The sequence below is a fragment of the Heterocephalus glaber genome, unplaced genomic scaffold (genome assembly GCF_053883595.1).
Source record: "Heterocephalus glaber isolate CG9 unplaced genomic scaffold, H.glaber_assembly_v1.0 deba00000122, whole genome shotgun sequence".
Classification (NCBI taxonomy): domain Eukaryota; kingdom Metazoa; phylum Chordata; class Mammalia; order Rodentia; family Bathyergidae; genus Heterocephalus; species Heterocephalus glaber.
Window position 1 is genome coordinate 67,287,629 of NW_028258138.1, and position 20,178 is coordinate 67,307,806.

Sequence of the window (20,178 nt, forward strand, 5' to 3'; positions counted from 1 at the left end):
ATTATTTAGAAAAGCGAAGTAGGATATGCTTAAATTTTGTTAATTTTTTCCTTAGTTCCTGAATTTTCCCCTTCATGGTCATTTCTTTCACAATTATTTATAAAAAAAACACAACTCCATAAATTCTTATCTCTCCATGCTTAAGAGACTTCAGTTGGTACAAATGGCACTTCACCAACTTAGAGGAAGTTGGAGGGATTGGCAAGAATGAATGCCAAGGTACTCTAGATTTTGCTGAGACCTCAGATAAGTATTTTTCCCCCATTAACTTTATTGGTACATTTTAGGTATAAAATATAGTTACATTCATCATTGGGATCTTGTACCATTACATGAGTCTCTTGGTGCTGATTTATTTTTACCCTTCCCTTGCCCTACCTTCACCCCCTCCACCCCCTCCACCCCTCCCTATTTGCAAAGACCTTGTTTCCATTTTTTTCCTCTTCTCATATTTTTTCCTTTCCCTTTTTTCCCTTCCTCTACCCCTCCCAATTTCCCTGCTCTTTTAGACCTTTTCTTCCTGTTACACAATATCAGTTATACATTTTTTAAATTACAATATTAAGATCTAGGAGACATTACCACAGATTTTACAGAATTTAAAAGGAAATAGAAAGCATATTATAAAAATCTTTTTTGAAATAAATTTGACAACTTCTAAGAAGTAACTTAGAAGACAAATTAATGAAACTAACTCTGGAGGAAATATAAAATTTGAATAGCACCTATTAAAGAAAGTATATTCTCAGCTTGAAAACCTACCTATATGACAACAGCAGGCTCATTTTAACTGATAAATTATATCAAACATTTAAAGCAGAAAAAAGAAGGAACACTTCTCCCCTCATTTTAGGAACTCAACATTGTGCTAATCCTAAAACTGGATAAAGATAATAGAAGAAAAAAGTATGAACATAGATAGAAATTTGTTTAACAAAACAAACTATTAGAAGTCAGATCTGGCAGGATGTAGAAAGTAGTTTTATTATAGGGATGGCAGTGTTGGTTCAGCATTGGAAGATCCACCCCCAAAAGTAACCATTTTAACAGAGGAAAGGAGAAAGCCATATGATCCTGTCACTAGTTGGAGAAAGAGAATTGGACTAAATTCTACAGCTGCTCATGGTAAAAGCTATCAAGAGACTAGAAGTAGAACAGAACCTTCTCAACAGATCAAAGACATGTACTCCATACTTCCAGCGAGAACACCTTGTATGAATGGAGACGATACAATGCTTTCTCCCTAAAGTGGGGAACAAGGGCATATATGCCTACTCTTCATCTGTCCATTAGACTTTGAAACATAGGTCTAAACCAAAATAGTCTGGCAATAAAATGACACAACTAGGATAGGATTGGCATGGCAGAAGCAAAATCTTTATATGTAGATGAAATGATCATCTACAGAGAAAATACTAAGAAATCTCTAGAAGGCCCTAGAACTTGTACTTGAATTTAGCAGGATTAGAAAACACAAGGTATATATAAAAATTCAGGTCTGTGTATACTTGCTATAAATGAAGAACTGGATATTGAAATTTAAAAGTTATGTAGGAGTATAAAGGACCCAGAAAAGCCAAAAACAAAAACAAAAACAGTGTTGGAAGACATTTAGCACCCAATTTTAGGACTTCTAAAGCTACAGTAATCAAGGCAGTGTTGATGTAAGGAAAGACATATAGATCAATTGAATAAAACAGAGAATCTAGAAATACAACCACACATATATGGTCCACTGAGTTTTGAAAGATTATTTAACATTAACAGTTTATAGAATATAAACTCGATTCAAGAGCCAAGGAAGAGACAGTGTCTTCAGCAAAGGGCACTAGAACACCTGGTATCCATATATAAAAAATTAACCTCAACCTTTTTTTTCCATACATGAAAATAACTTGAAGGGATCTATGAACCTAAATAAGAAAGCGTTAAAAGTATAAAACTTTAAGAAGAAATTATAAGGGAAAATATTTATGAATTCAGGGTAGGCAAGAACTACCTAGGATACAAAAAACATGATGTATAAAAGAAAAAAAATTGATAAATAAGATTCCATCAAAATTTAGAACTTTAAATGACATCATTAAAATGAAAAGTAGTCCTTAAACAGACCATATTTACAATGCATATAATCTATGAGCAGAATATATAAGGAATTCTTAGAGCTCATTGATAGACAACCCAATTAAAATGTAGACATAAGAAGATGATAAATAGCCAGTATAGCACAAGGAATGGTGTGCAATTCTAGAATCAGAAAAATACTAATCAGTACAATAATAAGATTGAATTATACACTCATTAGGGAGATGAAGTCAAAAGTTTTCAAAGCCTTGTCATGACTTTTTCTTTTCATTGGATTCTCCCTCTTTGCATTTAATTTATCACGCCTAATGGATTCATTCTGCTGGGTTTCCTGGGGTTGTGATCCTCATTGTCTTTTCCTAGGGTATTGTCTAAAATTTTTTGGAGTGCCAGTTTGGTATTCATGAAGTTCCTGAGGTGCTCTTTATCATGAAAGTATTTCATTTCTCTATCAATTTTGAAAGATAGTTTTGCAGGGTACATCAATCTGGGTTGGAGGCTGTTTTCCTTTAGGGCTTGAAATACATCTCTCTAAACTCTTCTTGCCTTGAGGGTTTGCATTGAGAAGTCTGCTGTGATTCTGATGGGCTTTCCTTTGTATGTGATTTGTTTCTTTTCTCTCACTGCTTGTAGAATTTTGTTCTTCTGTTGGATTTCTGGAATCCTAAGTATTATATGCCTATGTGTAGAGTATTTCTGATCAAGGCTAGCTGGAGTCCTCTATGCCCCACTTATCTGTATGTCACGTTCTTTTCGCCTGCTTGGCAAGTTTTCTGCCATCACTTCTGTAAATTTTTTTAATGTCATCTGCACTCTCTCCTCTTTCTTCATTGACTCCAATCAGTCTTATGTTATTCTTCTTTGCATCATCTAGCAGTTGCTGGATTGATTTCTCATGTTCCCTTACAATTTTAAAGCAATTTTTCTTTTCCTCCTCACTAATTGCAATCTTATCTTCTGTATGTGAAATTCTATCCTCACATTGGTTCATTCTGCTGCACAGACTTTCGATGGAGTTTTTAATCTCCTGGAAATCTGTTTGTATCTGTTTTATGGATTCCATTTGTTTCCTATGTTGGGATTCCATCATGTTCCTCAGATCCTCTATTTTTTTTTATCTGTGTGCTCTCTAGATTTATTAATCATGTCCTGCACCGTGAGCAAAATCTTTGCTGTTATCTGAGTAATTATTTCTGATTTTCTTTTTCCCAGATCCTCTTTTGTTGCCAGTTCAGAGAGTCCAGGTGGTCGAGTATCAGAGTGTTCCATCTGTTTTCCCTTTGAGGTTGCTGTAGGTGATCTGGAAATCTGTTTTTGAGGCTTGTTTATGTGTCTTCTCATTTCCAAGGGTGTCGGGCAGTGCTTTTGGTGCCCATGTGGCTCACCTTCTCTGCCCTAGGAGCTTAGGATGGAGGCGGGGAGCTTCCTTCCAGGTTCTGGGACTAGCTGAGCTTCACTGCCCTAGGAGCCTCAGATAAGTATTAATGGCCATCCTGACCAATTTTTTTTTACATTGTAGAGTCACTAGTGTGACTGGTGAAAGTTCTTCAACTAAAAAAACCCCCTGAAAACCTTCTATCCACATTAAAGATACTTAAATAAAGACCATTTGCTATTCAAAATTGTGGCCACAACAATTGAGTATTTCCTGCTGTTTAGAGGACGCGGCTTCTCTCAGTAGCAAAATGCGGTATTTTCTTACTGGGCAGAGTTTAGCATGTAGACCACAGAATTTGAGGTCTAGAATAAGACTGAGCATACATCTGGCTGTATAGATGGAGACACAGAGGCCCTAGGAGGCCACGCCTTATCTAAGAGGATGGTTAGTGGTAGTGTTCCATTTGACCTCCATTTTGCTGACATCCAGCTCCTTTCACTAAAATAGCCATAATATTTTTGCAGGCTTGGAATATTGCTTTATGTACACTACTTACAAAACCCTCAGACCTTTGGAACACAGGGAAAAGGGCACCATTAGTGGTGTTCCATAGAGGTTTGGCAAATGAAGAAACTTGCTCAAGTCAACATAAAACCTTAGCCAGAATTTGATTCTGAAGCTCTTATTCACAAATTTTAGTTTTCTGTCTAGTACCAGCCTACTGCTTTTGATCTACTTAGTATGACCCATAAGTCTTAAGAAAATTACAATAAACTAAAATTTTCACATTTTCCTAGGGGAAAAGCTATAATAAAAGACTGGATCTCTCTAATTCTTTGCCACATTAGTGGAATCATGTAGATGCTAATATTAAGGACTTGTTATATTGCTTCCTAACAGTCATTACTTGAAATGATAGATTCTGTGGCACACTGAGTGTCCTTAACTCATGAATTCTTCATCTATGATATTACACATACAGAAGAGTGAATAAAATGTAAATGGTGAAGGCATGTCCACCTTCTAAACTAATTACTCTCTGCTATTATTGATATAATTAGGCATTACAATTTTTCCTTTTCAGTGGCTCACTGTCATTTGTATATATAATGATATATATGTGCATGTGTATCAGGGTGATCATATCTAGAAAGTGACTGAATTTTATATTTTAAAAAAGATATTGTTGTGAACTTTCCTGGTGCTGCCCTTATGGTGCAAATTGGGTATTTCTTTAGTTCCTACTTAATCCATAGCCTAGGGCTTTGATTTTCTGGTACCTGTTATCCACCCCTCCAGAATCTTGTGATCCTTCCTGGCACTCCATAATTTTTGTCTCACACAGAAAAGCCCACAATTTGTTATAGAGGCACCACTAACTCTTCAGATCCATAGGTTATTATTGGGTCCTAACTCCAGCTTTGAAAAAATATTACCATGAAGCTCTGGTTCAGAGGGCCAGTGCATCTTTTGAACTGTTTTACCAGGCAGCTATTTCCAAAGGGTTTCTTCTGTCTGCAAATCATTTTTCAGATGCTCTCATTTGTCATAGAAGTCATTGCCTTCCTATTGCAGGCTTGCTTTCAGATATTTTATTATTTTCCTTTGATTTCATCCTATTAAATCTTTCAAAAGCATAATGCTCCACTGGAAAAGAATAGTGCCAACTTAAATTGCTCTCTGGCACTCCTAATCCTTTCTAACTATCTTAATCCCCTTTAATTTATTTTCAAAACAGATTGTTATTGGCCTCCAGGACTTTCAAGACATGATTATTCTTTGATAAGAATCTCAGATGCAATAATTTTTATCATTTTTATATAATCAAATTGGGATCAAACTGTAGATATGTGAAGAGAACATGGTCCCAAGATTAAATGTTCCTGTTCTGGACTCCTGATACAACCATATTAGCCATTAGACTTGGGCTATTTGTTCTACTCAGAATTTCAATACTTGTAAAATGAGAAGAGCAACATTGCCTCCCAGAATTCTTGGGATGATAATGAACATAATGTACCAACACAATTCTTATACCATATACATGAATGCTAAGTTCATGAACAGCCTGTCTTCTTTGGTCAAATGAACTCTAGAAAAACTGCAAACTACTTTGTTGCATCTCACTGTAGTTACTTCATATTGATGGCTGTATAATATTTCACTAGGAGAATTTAAGGTAGTTTCTCTTTAAAATGGTAGTAAGGGTGACCTCTTCTTACCTAGTAGTAATAACCAGGTAATAAATTAGGAGATAAGGTATGTGAGAAGAAATAGCATTTTTCCTGTGTGGATATTTAAGTGTGAAATGGAGGGTTTATGTAAAGCCTATCTAGTGAAGGGGAGTTTTTCTTACAGTCCTCATATATTTTCTTATATAAAGAAACATTTGCTATTAGCATAATTACAAACAATGAGCACCACCTATAATCTTTTAATAAACTGATAGTAGTTTAAAAGACTAACTTTAGCCGGGGATTTAGCTCAGTGCTTTTGCTGCCTGCTGTGCAAGCACAAGGACCCGAGTTCGATCCCTGGTACCAAAAAAAAAAAAAAAATGACTAACTTTAAGCTAGTGTTTGGCTCACATAATTAGAGGTGAAAAGGCTTCTAAATTTGTAGGAGAATGAACATCCAGATGCTTTAACTTTAATGTTACTAGATGGAGTTTTACTGTGTTTTTTCTTCTTTATTTCCATCAGTTTCTACTGTTCTCATATACTTCCCTTCTCTTAATTCTTCACAAAATTCCAACCTTGATTCATACTACTCCTGTTATGACTTCCAATTAAAATATTTTTAAAGTCCAAATTAAGGGTAAGCGAAATATAAAACGTAATTGGGTTTCAAAAGGGTCATTAATCTTTCCTCAGTTGAAACTGCTAAAACTGCTAAACCTATTGAAAATAATTCCTCAGACCCAGCCAAACCTGGATTACATTGTAGTAAGGAAAGGCAGTATTCTTTTTTTCACATGGGACTTAAATATTACCTGACCCAAGGTAGACTCAGGAGTTGAAGGAACACAAAAGTCAGAGAAACTTAAATATAATGCTCAGACTTTAATTTAAATACTAACTATGAATATAAATTGTTTTCATTTCTTCACCTTCCCTATTATTTTTCAGCTATCTCCTTAGTTTATCTCTTTAGTTCTAGCAGTATCAGTGACCAGACCTCTTATGGCTCCTGGAAGTGAATCTACATCTACTACTCACTTGGTGTCCTCCTAATATATTCTTCTATTCATGAGTAACTGGACAAAATCAAGGACAAGACTTTCATGGTTTATATTCAGTGAAAAATATAACAGATTTGTAAAGCACATAGCTTGTCTATATGCCATCCAAAAGGTACCTAGAATGACTACTGCTCAGCCATAAAGAATGAGAACCTAGAGACACTGATAGCTAAATGTGTGCAAATTGAGGCCATACTCTTAAGTGAAATAAATAGGACACACATGTGTAAATACTGAATAGTTTCTCTGATGTGAGAAACTGAAAGTATAAATAAGAACCAAAATAGATAATGTGAAATAGGAAGAAAAAGTCCAAAGGGGAAGGGGAAATGGGAGAGGTATGGAAAAGGAAAGAAGGGAAAGGAATAAGTAGGAGAAAAAGAAAAAAAATGGAAACAAAGTCTTTGTAAATAGAGAGGGGTAAAGGGGTTGAAGGGAGGGGAAAAAGATAAGAACCAAGATATATCATGTAAAGGTACTAATTCCTAGTAATGAATGTCATATTGTATACCTAAAATGTACCAATAAACTTAATAAATAAAAAAGTACCTAGAAGATTTCAAAAGCATTATATTTTCTTATAGGTTGCAATATTTGTCAGTAATGAATTATTTATTAAGTGGTGCCAGGTTTTTCTTGCTAGAATAGTGATTAGTTGTTTATCATATCTAGATGTATTACTGATTAACTACATCTTTGATAAATTCCATTCCTTTTTATCCCTGACTTTAAATGCCAATGTTTAAACCCTCAGTAAAATATTTATTAATCTATGAGTTCAAAAGATTGTTTCTAGATCCGACTGGGTCTCTGGTTTTGTGTTTAAAAAAGACTGTCCTGCTGTGATATTAAATATGTTATAGGAGAGTGAATTCACCAAGATGACAGAAGAGGAATATACTAAACATAACAAGATTTAAGGAATGCAGAAAAATCAATACTATGAAGGAAGTTCATAGATAGCAGTGAACATCTACATCAAAAAAAGTTTCAAATTAACAGCTTAACTTTATACCTCAAAGGACTAGGAGAAAAAGACCAAATTAGATAAAAAGTTAGCAGATGGAAGGAAATAAATATTAGAGCAAATATGAACAAAAGAGAGAATAGAAGAATAATAGAAAAAGTCAACAAAATTAGGAGTTTTGGTAAAGATAAAATATTGGAAAATTTAGCTAGCCTAATTAAGAAAAAAATAATCAAATAACAAAAGTCAGAAGTAATAGAAGTTATGACTGTTTCCAAATAAAAAGAGACAACTATAAAAATTAGGTAAATAAATTTGATAATGTAGAAAAAAATGAATAAACTCTTAAAAGTATAAACCTACAACTATTGAATAAAAAAGAAATAAAAACATCTGTCACACTAATGAGTAAGAAGATTGAAATAGTAATCAGCAACCTCCCAACAACAAATAACATAAGATCACAAGGCTTCAATTGAGAATTCTACCAAATATATTTTAACACCATTCTCTACAAACTCTTCCAAAAATGTTTACAGGAGAAAACACTTCCAAATGCATATTATGAGGCTAACACTACCCTGATACCAAAGCCAGACAAAAAGACTAAAACAAAACTACAGATCAATGTCTTTCATCATTGATATAAAAATGTTTAAAATGAATAATTGATAATCTGAAATATTAAAAGGTCCAAAGGTGTAGGGGTGGTGGGAGGGGAAGGAGAAAGGAAAGAAGGGAAAGGGAAAATTATGAGAAAAGAAAAATATGGAAATGAAATCTATGTAAATAGGGAAGGGTGGAGGGGGTAAAGGGCACACAGGTAATGGGGAAAAAATAAGAACCAAGATACATCATGTACAGATACAAGCACCCAATGATAAATGTAAACATATTGTATACCTAAAATGTATCAATAAAAGAATTTAAAAGAAAAAAAAGTTCAACAATATAATAGGAAACCAAATTCAGCAGCACCCTACAGGGATTACACATCCCAACTCACTAGGATTTATCCCTGGTATATAAAGATAATTCAGTATAGAAGAATCAATATAAGCACAATATTAATGGAAAAAATCACATGATCATCTCAACTGTTATGTAAAAGTTATCTTTAAAAAGTCATTTTCCTGATTTAAAAAATATAAACTAGACATAAAAGGAAATTACTTCATCATAATAACAAAACGTAAGAAAAGGCCACAGTTAACTTAGACTAAACAGCAGAATGTTTCCTCTTCGATCAGGAAGAAGCAAAGGATATCTATCCTTGTGAATTCTTCAGCATAGTGCTACAAGTCATGTGCACAGCAATTAGCCCAGAAAAAAAGAAATAGAAAGAAAAAGTAAAATTATCTCTGTGGATGACATGATCACATATGAAGAAAACACTATATAAAGTGTCAGAATAAATGAATTCAGCAAAAGTTGTGAGACATAAAATAACACACAAAAATCAGATGTGTATTCTAACGATGAATAATCTGAAGATGAAATGAAGAAAGAAATAAAGTATTTACAACAGTTTCCAAAAAGACTTAGGAAAAATACCTAACCAACAAGGCAAAAAACTTGTACCCTAGATGATAAAACTGCTGAAAAACATTAAAGAAGACACAAATAAATAGAATTGGATCCAAAATCCATGCAGTTGAGGATTTAACATTGTTAAAATGTCCCAAGATAATCCACAGACTTAATGCAAAACCTCGCATAATCCTAATAATAATTTTTGCAGAAAGATAAAAATGTACAAAATTTATACGGAATTTTAGGTGACTTCAAATAGACAAAACAATACCAAAAAAAAAAAAAAACAACTGATGCCCTCATACTTCCTGATGTCAAACATGTTACAGAGGTAATAATCAAAACAGTAGGTGCCAGCCATACTCTTAAGTGAAATAAATAGGACACATGTGTAAGTACTGAATAGTTTCTCTGGTGTGAAAAACTAAAAGTGTAAATAAGGATCAAAATGTATAATTGATATTGTGAAATAGGAAGAAAAGGTCTAAAGGAGTAGGGGAAGTGGGAGGGGTAGGGGAAAGGAAAGAAGGGAAAAGAAAAAATGTGAGAAAAGGGAAAAAATGGAAACAAAGTCTTTGCAAATAGGGAAGGGTGGAGGGGGTGAAAGGAGGGCAGGGGAAGGGGAAAAAATAAGAACTAAGATACATCATATAAAGGTACAAGATCCCAATGATGAATGTAACTATATTGTATACCTAAAATGTACCAATAAAGTTAATGAAAAAAAAAAGCAGTAGATGCCACCACAAAGACAGACATATAGACCAGCCCAGAAATAAATCTGTATGTTTATGGTCAATTGATCCTCTATAAAGTCATCAAGAAAACACAACTGGGAAATGATAGTCTTTTAAACAAATAGTTTTAGCATACTGAATATTTGTATATAAACTAAAGCATAAGACTTGATACTATAAAACTCCTTGAAAAATACTTTTAATATAAAGCATGGGCAACAAACGCACACACAGACCAAAGGGAAAACATTAAACCTAAAAAAAAAAAAAAAAAAAACTGCTGCACAACAGTGAATATGATCAATATAGAGAAAAACAAAATATACAGATTGGGAAAAATATTTACAAACCACATATCAGAAAAGGGGCTAATATCCTAATTAAATGACAACTCTTAGTCAACAACAACAAACATAAATGACCTAATTAAAATTGAACCCTTTGTTCAATAAATAAATAAACATTTACTTAAAGCAAGTATATAAATGGGCAAAAGTCATGAAATGTTCCTCAACATAATTAATATTCAGGGAAATACAAATAAAAGCCAGACTAAGATACCATCTTACATGTATTAGGATGGTCAGTGTTAAGAAAATTTGAGAATCTAGCAAGTACTAGTGATAATCCAGAGAAATCAGAACCCTTGTGAACTTCTGGGGAGAATGTAAAATGGTGTACCTACTAAGGGAAATAGTGAGCAGATTGCTCAAAAGATTAAAACTAGAATTATTACAATATCTAGTAAGTTTCCTTTTGTGTATATATCCAGAAGAACTTCAAGCAGGATCTCAAAGAGATTCTTGAACATAATCATGTGCATTGTAGTCTTATTCACCATAGCCAAAGATATAAGCAATCTAAATATGTCAATAGATGAATACAAAAACATGATATGTTCATACAATGGAATATTATTCCACCTTATAAAAAAAGATACTATTGCACCATGAAAAAATCTTGAAAATCCTATGCTATGTAAAATAAGCAAGTCGCAAAAAAGATAAATGAAGTATGTAAAGTAATCAGATTCATTGAAACAGAAGCATAATATAGCTGCAGAGGATAGAAAATGTAGGATGGCGGAGGAGCTTTCAATGTGTGTAGTTTTGGAAGATGAAAAATTTCTAGTTATTGGTTGCATAAAATTGTGCTTAGATTAACATTATTGTACAGTACACTTAAAATGTTTAGGTTAGTAGATTTTATGTCATGAGATTTTTTAAAAAATAAACAATTGTAGGAAGGCAATATTGGCATAGTGACTATGAGGCACAGGTTTTGAGTTCTAAAATACCTGGCTGAAATTTGGGTTCAGTTTCATGTTAGCCATGTAGGCCTGGGAAGTAATATAAAGCAAGCATCTTATCTGGTAAAATGAGGATAGTAACAGTTCCTACTTCATACAACTATTATTAGGATGTTTTTGGATAGGAGGGAGTCATTGAGCTCAGTGATAGGTACTTGATAAGACTCAGTTAACGTACAATAGTGGTATTATCAGTAGATCAGGAAGGAATATGAATGAAGGACTGGAAATGAAGACTGCTGACTCACAAAAGCATTGAGAGTTGCTACAGATAGTGAATATTGCCGACTCCAATCCTTAAGATGAACAACTTACCTTAACATTAGGTTCTAGTTATGTTTTTCTCCATCCAAGGTCCTGAACTAGCTTAGCCATATATCATTGTTACTTTCCATAAACATCACAAAACCAGATCATTCTATCCCAAAATGTATTTCAGAAAAATACCATAACCTAGTATTAGACACAAACTGAAAAACTATTATTATAGAAATCTCCTTTGTTTTCTGGTATTTGATTTCTTCTGAAGTCATTTCTTGGGGTGTGGGGTAGAAAGTAGTATATTACATTTAGTAGATTAAAATAAAAATATTTACCATCACCCAGTGAATACAGGCTACACATAGCAAAACTCATAAATAGATCTTCTCATATCCCTCATACCCTCACAATAAATTAAACTTTTTAATAAGATGGATCTGTTGTTCAAAGAAAGTAGAAATCAAATCAGAATTTTTAGATGAGATCAGGCGAGTTCAGGGTGGTATGGCCGTAGACCAAATCAGAATTTTTAGTAGCATTTTCTAGAAAAAAATGTATTTCAAGAGTAAAGTTTCCAAAACTTACAATCTTTTTCAGTTCAACTGATAAAACAAACACCAAAAAAAGGATATGTAAAGAGTCTTTGCTACTTTCTTACAAAATCTCTCAGCAGATACTCCCAAAGGAAATAAAATCTGCCTTATTTCTTTGCCCACCTGCACTGAACTTTAAAGTTGGTCTATATGTGTTGAAGAACCTCCAGTTCATTTCCCCCTGGGAAGGATTCAGCATATGGTCTGCTCCTGAGGCAAATATTTATTTAAACTCTAAATCTAAAAATAATTCTTCCATTTTATTTCTAATTTTGTTTCCTGTGATCCTGAAAGGAATTAACTTTCAGTGGCAGCTAATTATAAGCAAAATCAGAGTCTATATGGTTGTTTGGTGCAGGCTTGGCAAAGTGCTTTTTAATTGAAAAGTCTTTTTGCTTGATGTATTTCATTTCAATTCATTTTGCACTGTATTTATTATCCAGGATTCATATTACGTACAGTGACCTTATATCTAATGACAGAATCTCATATAGAGAAAAAATAATTATTTTAACAAATAGATATTAGAGCTATAGAAGAGAAATGAAAGAGACTGGGAGAGAGAAGAATATGACAAAAAAGGAACCACAACTAAACCCACTCCCTGCTCTTCATCATCACAAACCTACAAAAGCCTCTTGTATCTATGGAAAGACAAATCTACCTCAAGTCAGATTGGGAAATTATCTTCTTGTAGCTTATTTCTATTAGTACAGAACATAATAGAGGAAAGGACAGAGCAATAAGTAAAAGTTACTGAGGTCAAAGGTACTACTTATTGTTCCAAGTTAATCCTATCAGGAGTATAGATCTTTCTAAAAGTTAATGAGCTGCCAGGTACATGACCTATCCCAAACACCTCTCACTTTCATGCAAAACACCACTGCAAAAACCTACCAACTCTCTTGATCATCAGTCCCCTACTTTTCAAAAGTCAGACATTGTTTAAAAATATTTATTGTCTGTAAGAAAAAAGATGTTGTAACACTGTAAGAAAAAAATACATCAAGGCTGTTTAAAGTTTCTATTTCTGAAAGCAATTTCTAAGCTTAGTAGTCTAACTAAACAACTTCTTAATGAACCAAAAGTTATCACCTAAACAGGAGAGAACCTTTCCACCTGTTATCTGGAGAAGGATCACGATGTAACTGCTCTTCAATTATTGCAAAAATATACTACTACCCCATAAAGAATGAGAAACTAGAGACATTTATAGCTAAGTGGATGTACATTGAGGCCATACTCTTAAGTGAAATAAATAGGACACACATGTGTAAATACTGAGTAGTTTCTCTGGTGTGAAAAACTAAAAGTGTAAATAAGGATCAAAATGTAGAGTTGATGTTGTGAAATAGGAAGAAAAGGTCTAAAGGAACAGGGTAAATGGGAGGGAGAGGGGAAAGGAAAGAGACGAGGGGAAAAATGTGAGAAAAGGGAAAAAATGGAAACGGATTATTTGTAAATAGGGAAGGGTAGAGGGGGGTGAAGGGAGGACCAGGAATGGGGACAAAATAGGAACCAAGATATATCATGTAAAGGTACAAGATCCCAATGATGAATGTAACTGTATTGTATACCTAAAATATAGCAATAAATAAACTTAATAAAAAATATATATATACCACAAAGCTAATCTAAGGAACAAGCTAACCATTATCTTCTGCAAGATGGTATCAAATTTTATTGTACCATACAGGATTTCAAACTTCAATTATTTTTATAGATTTGCCTTAATCAAGGGTCATTGTATGAAATGGCCATCTTCACATTTCCATAACATTACGGATAAAGGCAATAATCTCTATGTTTTCTGATAGCCAACATGAAAAATTTCCTTCCAACACTACAAGGAAAATATTTGCTTCTCTTGAAGAATTGAAATGCTTTTTAAAGTAACAATATGAACTTTACAGTCTTTTGCATTTCTTTTCGCTTCTACTTCTAGGGAGCTCAGGGTACATTCATTAATCACAATAACTAAGTTAATCTAAATTACTTGAAAATGTATTTACCCCTACTCTAAAATTTGAAATGCATTATTATATGCTTTCAAATATGGATTTATTCTCTCACCCTTTTGGCAGGAAACTACACTGTAAAACATTAATATTTATTATTGTTCTGAGAATTTAAAGAAATCAAAATACTTTCTACTTGTACTTGAAATATCAAAGATGTATTCTTACAGAAACTGACACACTGTACCTCCACTTTGAAAGAACATATTAAAATTCAGGTAATTAACTATAAGCATGATAATAAGGTGCAAGGCTTTCTACATATTTCAAGTGTTATATTACTGTCACAGAGATCCCATGCTGTAAGCCTTCATGTGGTCTACTCCTCATAGTGTTGAGGTGGGCAGCTTTCTTGGGAAGGTTGCTGATTGATGCCTAAAAGTGAACATTGCCCATGGGCCCACAAACATCTTTCCACACTACTTGGTGAATTAAACAAAATCATATGTCTTTGTTGAATGTCAATAATATTCATATTCCAAGGTTTTTTTACTTCAATTTTTAGAAAACTCAAAAAACTTTTAGTATTGTTTGCACATCTTTTAATATCTTCCTCTAAAGATGTTCTCATTACTCTCTCATTTATACCTGGTCCCTTTTTATTTCTATTCTGTTTTAATCATCTTGACTAGTCAATCTTAGCCATCATGGAATGGTGTTCTGGGACCTAAACTACTACAGATATTCATAAGAAGCCTGATTCAGGTGCCTTCTCTTATCTCCTGTATCTCCCAACTGTAATAAACAGCTAAGAAAACAGAAAAGGCCAATCAGACCACACTCATTCTTTCCAGTAGAAGGAAGTGTTCACTAGAGAAGCAACATTTTTCTCCACAAAGAACACTGAAAGTAGCTTTGTCATTTAATCTGAGGAATATATCATGCATGATTATTTTTACCCTCTACCACACTTAAATAATTAACTTCATATCTTTTGGGACCCTCATATCCAATTCTCAAATATGTGAAATCATATATCTCTGGAATTTGATGAAAATTTAATGCATAATTTACTAATATTAATAAATGCTCTAAAGTTTAAACATATTCTTTGTCAATATAGAATAGTCCTAAGTTTATAACTTATCAATGTAATTCTCTTCAGTTAGATTTCCTGTTCAAGAGGATTGGCATTAGAAAGTGTGGATATGTACCCACTAGAGTCTCTTCTTTTAGATGTTTGTTTTGTATGATGACAGGTTGCATGACAGATGATTAGCTCGGATTCTTTTTCATTTAAACTGATGTATTTCCATGTAATTGTCCTTGTGAAACATATCTGATATAGATGATCTATATGTTTGTTGAGCTAGAAATGAATTCATAACTGCTGTCTTAAATCAGATCCGTTACCACGTTTCTTCCTGTATACCTCCCATACACACACTCTTAAGATGTTTAAAAAAAAAGCTAAACTGGGAGAAGTTATCTTCCTTAATATCTCTGGGATAAGGTTCTGGTGATAAATTAAACCATTATTATGGAAAAATTTGGGGGCTTATTTCACAAGGATTAGTCTCCTCCCCTCCCAATCTTTCTCCACAGCCATAAGAGAACCAAAAAAAAATCATATAGGCATTAAAAATATAATAAATACTATGAGCAACTCTATGCACATGAACTTTATAAATCTTCTTTTACACTTCCTTGTAGAGGGTTTCCTGAATGTGAACTCCAGGAAAGAGTTCTAGTCCTCCTAAAACCACAGCTCCTGCGAGTTTCTTATTCCAACAGAAGTCAACAGCCCCTAACTATTTAATTGCTCCTTCAGATTTATATCTCCAAATAAAAGGCTCTCGGGTGACTTTTAGCATTCTCCTGTCTCTCCAGATCTTACAGTGATGATTACCCTCCCCCACAACACACACATAGCCAGTACCCTCAGTGTTCTGATCAGTTCAAGAATCGTCATTGATTTTTAGTTTGTCCAGTTTTTCTTCTTACAAAGATAGAACTGGTGGTTTTTAAGATCCTTATATTTTGAAGCTATAATCGTAAATTAAGATATGGATTTTTAAGCATCCAATTTTACTATATGCCATTGCACTTGAAAGGCTAGTAAGAAACTGATTTGATTTTGTTGCTTTCTCAATCACATTATAATACTGTGGCATTCCTACAACTTCCTATAAATGGATCTAGAAACAATGTGGGATAGAGGATCCCCTAAAAGCAGAGAGTGTTCTTATAGGCCTTATAGTCTCGGGTGAACACAGGAATAGTTATGAGCTGTGACCGATATGTGCTTTAAAAGGAGAAAACATACATCCAATTGGCTTAGACCTCTGATTTTTCTTAGTTCATTTTATCAGCTATATTATGGCTAATCTATAATATGATATTCTCCCCACAGTTAGTTTTCTTTTTTCAAATAGAACTGTTGTTGAATCTCATAATTTGAATATGCTATAAATTCATGACTAGGAGAATATATTTGTTCCTTATTCATCCATCAAGAATATAGAGTATTAAGCACAAAGTATTGGCTAAGGGTACTTTGGAGAATAAAATGAAGAGTAATTTTCAAGAATTTTTATTGTTGATGTATTTTAATAAACCCATATCTAATGAGATTATGAAACATGTATTCTTAATCTTATAAATTTATCTTTTTGAAAAAACTATTATATCCACCCTAAACACAGAAAAGATTAATGCAATAAATCAATATTAACTTAATGTTTATATTATTATTCTTCATAAATCTTAAAACCATTTACTTTTTAAAAATAAAACAAAGATTAAACAAAAATTGAATTATCTAAAGTAATCACTAGTTTTCCGAAAATCCTTGAGTATTTTGGGCCTCCATGAGCTGCACAGCATATAAGGTAACAATGTTCAAAGATGATATTATAAGAGTCTAATTTCTGTTTTTTCCTTTTATCATATTTATTTCTTTCCCTTCTTTCCTTCCCCCTATCCCTTCCACTTCCCCTTCCCCTTCTGCTTTGGATCTTTTCTTGAGGGGTTGAAGGGAGGGCAGGTGAATGGGGAAAAATAAGAACCAAGATATATCATGTAAAGATACAAATTCCCAATGATGAATGTCATCATGTTCTATACCTAAAATGTACCAATAAACTTAAAGAATATGGATACAAAAAAAAAAGAGTCTAACTTTACCCATTGATTCTTTAAGAATCAGGAAGTGACTACTTTCTAAATAGGCTTATGTAACATCTTCACAAAAGAGCTCACAGTTTAAATTCCTAAGCAGTGGTAGTTCACATTTTAAAAGAAGCAGAAACTTTTATGAGTGTGTGTGTGTGTGTGTGTGCGCACACGTGTGCATGTGTTTTCTCATGATAACCTTGATCACATTGGGATTACAGCCTGGGGACCTTGATTATTTTGTTCCAAGATATTTATGTTGCGTCACGTAGAGGCTACTAACTACATTCTGTAAACTCCATGGGCTTTAAACAAATAAAATATTGAATTTCTTTTTTACTTTGGAAGAATAATTTCTATCAAACTATAGTCACTGGGTGTAAACTGTTAAATGGGGCTAAAAAGTGATAATTACTTAAGGAAGATAAAGTGGAAACTTTATGGGTTAAAAAATGCTATATGTGTAGAGAAAGTTTTATTTATTTGTTTGTTTGTTTGTTTATTTTTGCTGGTGCTAAGGATTGAACCCAGGGCCTTGACACTGAACCACATCCCCATCTCCATACTTTTAGATTAGCTTTTACTCCTGAAATAAATTTCCTTTAGATGTTCTATCTTCAGGAACAATAATCTTGTATTTAATCATTTTACCTTTAAAATAAGAATGACATCAGTCTCAACACTGTTCTTTCACTAAGTAAACATAAAATGTAAAAAAGAACAGAAGAGAGAAGTAAAAGTGAATGTACTATCATGTTTTTCACAGAATTTCTAGTCATGGTTTTACTGGCTCAAATATCAAGAATCCAATAAAAGAAAAAACTACCTGGCACCAGAGATCCATCTTACCACTTCCTGGAGGGGTCAACTTATCCTATTTCTTGGCCTTGTAGATGGTGTCTTGAGGGAGCAGATTTAGCAAATTTCATTACACCATTCCAGGGAGTTAATAGGGAAATGTTTTTCAAAAGAAACATAATATTTAGCAATAAAGAAGAAATGGATATTTATTAATTGATTTATTGGGTTCTCAGCATTTATTCACTGTCTTTCAAATACCAGCAGTTTGGATAATCACTCTTTTTTATTTTTGCCCCAGAATTTGAGTGAGCTTCATCAACTTTTTGGTGCCAGGGAGAAAGTGCACATTAGACTTGAGATAATCAGTTCATTGCATTACTTTAGAGATAATTTCATGATAAAATCAGTGTCGATGATATGAAATGGGTCTCTGGATGAGACTACTCTCAGTGGGACTCACATTTTGTTTTCTACGTGGAATTTAAGACTAAATTTGTAGAAATCAAGAGATCTAACCAGAAGCATCATATCTGAAAGGATGAGCCCAAGTTACTACAGTAGGTAGTGGTAAGGTTCCTTGTTCATTTAGCTAACACTGCTGCTGAGGCCAACCAGATTCCTAGATGCCTAGAACCTAACCCCACAAGTTCCCTTCTCATAAAACCAGCTTCCACTGAATTTTCTGCTACTTGCAACAAAAACAGGCCTAAATAGTACTGAAAAAAGTATACATGGAGAAGAGATGATCTTGTGGTGGGTGTAAGCACTTCATTGTATAAAAATTCAAGAGATCTAGTCTAGTAATAATTGAGTGCATATGCCAGTTAATTCTTGATTTTCCTGCTTAAAGTTACTTTACTATTTCATTCAGAGGAGCCTATGTAGTGTATGTTGAATTTTTATAATTGAGTTCTTGGAAGCTACTACACTATTACAAAATATTTATGGCTTGAGACATAATCTCATGCCTCACACACAATCATATAAATCCTATGACTTTAGTACCTAAATATAAATGTTTTATTTTACTTTTCTCTAAAGAATATTTCAACCAAAAGAGTGAGAATTGAAAGCTTTAATTCTTTTTCTCTTGGTCTCAACTAAATGGCCTTTCATGTGCTTGTTATTTTGTTTTGATACCATCAAATGAATGTTCAACTTCATGAGAAAGCCTCTGAAAGAGTCTCCTGTAACAACAGAGAATATGATGACTCTAGTATAAAGATACTTATGTACAACACAGCAGAAGAACCAGGGACACAAAATAAAATAGCTTACAATGCTAAGAAGTCACAATTTTAGCTCGTTATACACACTCTCATCTTAGAGAAGATGAAACAAAATTCCTTGCAAACTGTGTCATCTCTCACTGTAAAGAACCACAGTGTACAAAGCTAAATTTGTGCTTTCTTTAATGGACCATGAAACTAATTCCAGCAGATGAAGACTATAGTGTCAGTATGCTTCCTTCTGAAACAATGAACAAAACAGACAAAACTTTTGCTTAGGTTTCACTATTACTTTTTTCCACCTGTTTTGACAGCTTTGGCATGGCATGTGTTTCAAAATGTTTTAGTATCCAATATGACTAGACTAATATTTATCTGTAGGGTTCTAAAATCCGACGCTTAAAAATGCAAACTCTTTTAATACCTCAAATCAACCAAGTACCATTTGTAATGTCAGACCAGAAAGTTCAGTGCCTACCAGTCAGTCCCTAAGCAGCTTCTCTCTGATACACACACCAGCAAACTTTCAATTTTCAGGGATGGCTTAAGAATAACATTCCAAAAACCCAAAGTAGCAAGGACCCATCAAAGTATCAGAGAGAAAACTGTCACCCCAACTCATGACCAAGTACTTTTTTAGTGCTAATGCATAAAAGCCAGGAAAGTAGCTGATAGAAAATATAGTTATTTTTTTAAACCATCATCATCTCTATATACCTGGAACATGGAATAGTAATACAAGAGAGACTTACCATTTTCCTAAAGAACATTCTGGTAAGATTTACAAAGTGGCAGGACTTACCTAGAAGAAAGAAAGAGATAAGAGATTAAAAACATAAATAAGAAATGATAATAGTGAAAATATTTTTAAAATACATCCTAAGATGACCAAAGGTGAATTCAGACCATCAA

General features: G+C 33.5%; 1 protein-coding gene across 1 annotated transcript in view; it reads right to left on the minus strand.

The window, feature by feature from the left end:
- The window catches only part of Lsamp (limbic system associated membrane protein), a 2,156,433-nt gene that overhangs the window by 1,472,944 nt on the left and 663,311 nt on the right, over window positions 1–20,178 (minus strand). The gene's annotated exons all lie outside the window — the stretch shown is intronic.